Source organism: Pinus tabuliformis, chromosome 7 (assembly GCF_031772625.1).
Source record: "Pinus tabuliformis cultivar Carrire ecotype Pingquan chromosome 7, CPIR1, whole genome shotgun sequence".
Taxonomy (NCBI): Eukaryota; Viridiplantae; Streptophyta; class Pinopsida; order Pinales; family Pinaceae; genus Pinus; species Pinus tabuliformis.
The window spans coordinates 1,982,480,545-1,982,486,342 of record NC_142293.1 but is presented as its reverse complement, the minus strand read 5'-3'; the positions used below and the strand labels follow the sequence as shown (position 1 = coordinate 1,982,486,342).

The 5,798-nt window shown below is 33.6% G+C and overlaps 1 pseudogene; it reads right to left on the bottom strand.

Annotated features, from left to right (window-relative positions):
- Positions 1-3,271: 3,271 nt before the first annotated feature.
- Positions 3,272-5,798, bottom strand: LOC149256421 (large ribosomal subunit protein eL8y-like; annotated as a pseudogene).

Genomic DNA, 5,798 nt, shown 5'->3' with positions numbered 1-5,798 from the left:
TAGAATGCCACCAGATTCCTTCAATCTCATACAATGATTATTGCACCAAACATAGGTGCACCAATTGCAACGACATAACATTTTATTGATGTTTTCATATCAAAATCAATGTGATACAATTAAGTATCCTTTAAGCAGAATCTCATTTCAATTTCTATACAAGGTTGTCTGTCCTATCATTACTAATTCCGACTAAAATAGCTTTAGTGCTCATTGTTAGCACCTGGACCATAATCTGTAAGTATGATGTAATTTTGTAGAACAAATCTTCTACACTAGACTAAACGAAGGATGGATATTGGTGTTGGACTATTTGTCTTGAATAAGATTAAACTATACATACATAATTCACTCATATGAAGAGAAAGTTGAAATATTAGACATTACCAACTCATAGAAGATGCCTCAAATATGTAAGTTCAGATCTTTGTATTTGTTTGCAACAACTCTCTGGCCTTACCCTCAGAATTATGCCAAGTCTTTAACCTTAAAAATTTGCCAAGAATTCTCACAAATCTACCTTCCAAATTTCTTTAAGAGCATTCAAAATAAACCCATCATTTCTGCCCTAATGGGTGTCTAGTTAGGGCATCACTATTCAGCCTTAAATCTGGGTAATATTATTGGTTGCATTTCTGCTTTTGGGTTGTGTTGAATGCAATTTCTTTACCTTCGGTTGTAGTTTGAATGTCATTATGTATTCTGGTTATTAGAGAATGTGTACACTTCTTTATAGGAGGTTATTACATGAAGCCGATGTGATATTGAGTGAGACTCTGGTGTTTGAGAAGAGAGCACTAGAGAAATCACTAAATCCACCAGACACAAACAAATGATTTTCAAGGGATACTTTTGCATGGCTTGCTTGAGGTACTAATATCCGGTCGGTTGTCTTGATCTCTTTCCACACAAGTGTATCTGCATCAAGGACATAGACATCTGACAAATAAGAGTCTGATGCATCCTCCCAACCAACACTATAACTTTATTCTTCCATAACGAGCAAGTTTGCCTATCTGTTTGAGATGGTGGTTACCACAAGTTGCAGCCCTTGTCCTAATTAAGTTAACTATATCTAGTATGTAAAGCTCATTGTAATATATCTCCTTAGATTCATTTATTCCAATGGGTTTGATCAACTCCTTGGACAAAAACATCTAAAACTGCTCGTCTGCCTCTTCTCTCTAAGCATGTGGTTTTTCTATTTTTCTCACAAATGTCCTCATTACAAAGTTTATTGGGTTTGATTAAAAAAGTATGAATGTGAGCCTAACTTAAACTTCTCTTAATGCACATTTCCATAACAAAAACATCTTTTTCATATTTGGTTAGTTTTGCTTGTATTCATTTCTACATTTGGTAGTGTTGTCAGATCGATTTCTTCCATCTCAATAGTATTGTTGGTTGCATTTCTACTTTTGGATTACACATCGAAAGAAAATTTTTATCTTCAATTTTAGGTTGAATGCCATTATGTATTCTCTTTATTAGAGACCATGTACACTTCTTTATAAGAGCGAATTAGATGAAGATAATGTAATATTGACTGAGTCTCTTGTGGTTGAGAAGAGAGCACTGGGGAAACCTAAGAGCGAGAAGTTTATGACCAAAGAGCTTGAGTAGGACACCATTGAGGCTCCTCAAAAGAGGGATCAACGTCGATAGTCTGAACTTGAAGCTATGTAGAGACAACATGCTTTTGATGCAGTTTCCTTGCAATCAGAAACTCAAGAGCTTCAACGGGTGAAGAAAAACCTCTCCATTGTGATGGATTCTAAGGACATTGTATCCAAGGCATGGATGTAGTCAATGCTTCAAAGCCCAATGCCAAGAAAGCAGAGGAATTGTGTGTAGAGATATGTTCTCTGAAAGAGGCTCTCGATTTGGCATATGCGTCATGTTCAATAGTTGAGGATGAAAAGGTTTTTATTGCTACAAAATGGGAATCTGAAGCCAAATAAGCACTGCAATGGCAAGTAAGGATAATGAAGAGGTTCAATCTTTGAAGAAATAATTGATCAATGTCAAGGAAATTGAGTTGAAGTTGTCTCATACACCGAAATTGAGGTTAACATAAGCAAAGAAAATGTAACTAAATTATTAGATTCCCTTAATGAAGTTGAAGCTGAGACCATTGCTGCAAAAGAAGATGCACAAAGTGCTAATATAGAAATTTATATTGTCAAAGGTGCTCTTCTGGACAAAGAAAATGAGCTTCATCTAAGAAATCAAATGACAATTCTGTGTCAATTACAAAAGAAGAGTATGATTTTCTATACAGGAAAGCACAAAAGGCTAAAGAAAATGCAAGTAAAATAATAGTAAAGGTCCTTTCCCAGGTGGAGCATACTAATATCATGGAAAAGGAATCCATGCAGAAGTTAAATGCGATGAATTGAGATCTCGAGAAAAGTAATCTTCTGAGCAGTTAGAAATTGTCCGAATAGACAAACTATCCCTAGAAGTAGATTTGAAGAAGTTGAAGGAAGTGGCAGAGTATTGGAATAAGGTTGTTGTAGTAATGACATATCACAATGGAGAAATGAGTGGAAAGATAGATAAATTAACTAAGTATTGGAAGTAGGTGTACAATACTTGCAAGAATTCTTAGACTAATTATGATTCCAAATGTAGACAAAACACCTTCAGCAATACAAATATATAATTTAATAAAACTAAGACCAACTCAAGAAAGAGAAAATGTCCTGGAATCAAATATAGAGCCTTCAAGTAATTCATTCTAGGGTAAATGATCTTATAATCAAGGACCAAGAAATTCTAAAATGTTAGAAAGGAAAATGACATTCAATGGAGATGCTTTTACCATAGTGCAAAAAGTAAAATATATGAAAGTTCATATAAACCCATGGTACAATATTGAGTATATAGTTCTTAGAACATAAAAATAAGGCACACAAAACCAAAATAGATAGCTACATGCATATTTAAACATTGTACATGCTTAAAAGTATATAGCAATAAATATCAACAACACTAACATAAAAAAGGAAAAAATGAAGATATCATCATCACAACATACAAAAAGTTGTAGAGAATGCATAAGGCTAGTGAATGTGTATGAAATATTGTTTACTCAACAATTTATCCAGTTGCAAAATTGACATGTTTTCTAAGACTTATGTCAAAATTGACTTTAGATAATTCCTTAGTACAAGCTTTATTATGTTACCATACCTATAAATCAAATTGCAACATGCTACATAAGGCAATCCAATAAAAATTTCAACATGGAAAAATATTACATGGAGTTATTCTTAAGTGAGCCTCTGTGCTGCTTCCTTGGCCAAAAGTTTTTCCTTGGCCTTTGTTTTTTCCTGAGATTTGGTTCCCATAATGCCACCTCCCCATTGTGGCCGATACTCATCAAACTTGTCATTGAAGTTAGCCTGCAAGAAGAGTTAATTTATAATTTTGATTTTATGTGGCATTGTTTGATGAGTAAAACATAGTGACTTATAATAACTTATGCACACCTTTATTTCCTCAACAATATTGCTAAATTCCTTCTTGTCCTCATTCTTCACATAAGTCAAGCACAAGGTTGTTGTTTCTTTTGTGCACAATCTGAAAAAAAAAAATTCTTAGTGTAGAAGTTCTACATATCAATTTTCCATGAAAAGTAATCACATATTACTTACAATAAAAAATTGCATAGTGCAGAAGGCATATTAGTTTCCCATGAAAATTAATCACATATTACTTACAATTTAAGCTTATGTGAACTCTGTCATGCTCAAAAATAGTTAATAAAGGTTATAAATATGCATACCCCTCAAGGAGATGTTTGCCCTTGGTAATTGCATATGGGATGTTTATTTTTCTACAAAGTGAAGGAAGCCATACTACCAACTCAATTGGATCAATATCATGTGCAATGACTACCAATTTAGCTTTACTCTGCACGCATACAAATATTCCTTATCATGACTGAGAAGAAGAAATAATTTGTTGGAGGAATACATAAAAATACCCCAAAAACAAAGAGCTCTGTTAAAATGCATATTGGAGAAACAATTACAATTACAATTGCAATACTTGCTCAATTAGGTAGGTTACTTGATTAATTACATATTTCATAACAATAGGTTTCTTCACTTCAACAATCTTCCCTTCTGCCTCAACCTAAGCTTTTTTTAGAAGCCTTTCCTTCTTTGCAGCTTTATCTTCTGGCCTATATTTTCGAATCATCTTGAAAAGGTTGGCAACTACATTAAAACAGAAAGAGTATAAGCCAAAGGACTCAACCAATACACAATGTAAAAAAACAACCACAGACAATAGAAAATAAAAGATACAACTACTCTAACTACTCTAACAATATACATCGGTCCTTTAAAGGTCATTTCATAATAAGAAGAAAAAAACAGACTTCATTCATAACTAAAATACCAAAAATACTTAAAAAAATAAAAATTCTACTTCAAGGTGGTCTTGGAAAAAAATAATGTTTCTTCACATTGATCTATATTTGAGCACAACGATAAAAAACATGCACAACAATTATTTCTCATATTTGTCAAACATTGGTCAAAAGAAAATTATATGGTAATCATCAATAAAACCATATTCATATGTTACCCAATTAAGTCAACAAAATATAGAATTGATTGAGATACTTGTTGATATCCTAAATTGCTCTATTTTCTACCCCATTTCATTCAATATCACCCTCTGTTTTATATTAATAAGAGACCCTTCTTTCCTGCACTAGTACAAGATGGTTACCCTTTTCCTGCACATGCTCATAGTTTATATTAACATTTATTACATCACTTTACTAATCTTTTTATATATATTTCGTGCCTATTTATATATTTCTTGTAACTCATATTTATTTCCTAGAGTAATCATGGAACTTAGTGTTAATCATGAATGAGTTGACTAGTGCAGGAAGATTCCTGCACTGCCACTGTCCGAGATTTCTGAGAAGCTATCTCCCATGAGGATGGATCTCAATCTTCAACTCCAAGTCTAACTGCTGATGAATTGAATCAAGATAATAGGTGGTGCACATTGAGGGATTTTTCTCCAAAGATAGGCTACGGCCAAGCGAAGTTCGTGTGTATTATAACCACTGGCCAAAGTTGTAAATTTTAGTTTTCTATGTTTCCTCGGACAAGAGGCCTAAATGAGAATTATATGTAATTAGTGTAAATGGCCTAGAGCAGAAAGGATATATATGATGTAGATCGTAGTTAGGAAGCTAGTGAAACATCGACTATCATTTTGGTTTATGTAATCTGGTTATCGCCTTGCTTTGGGGCTGGACTATTCTGTAATGTAATTTTCCAAATCGAGTAATAAAATGAACCATTATGATTTACATGCGGAGCATTTAAATTTGTCTTTGATGTATCTTTGAAGTGCTGATCTATTTCATTCCTTAGAAGAGGAACGAGCTGGTTGGCTAGGGCCCAACCAACCCAGCTCTTTTACCCCTTTCAGTTTCCTTATTTAGAAAGATGGTGTGGTTATTTCCTTTGCATCTGTGTGATGTAATAGTTTGATCGCTAATTTTTAAGTTCTAAATTAAAATACCTTTTGTAGCCTATGTCTGAAATGGATTCGTGGTTTGATGAGTAGTTGTGTTTATTTTTCTTATGGAATATCTTTCTCGTCTTTCCTTTACTCTTGTTCTTGGTTTTAATTCATTTTCAAATGGATTGTGCAAGGAACTCCTCCCTGCACCAGTGCAAGCTGTTACCTACACCTTGGTTTAGTCATTCATTATAACAATCATTTAATCACTTACCTCGTGACTCTTGGACTACCCTCAT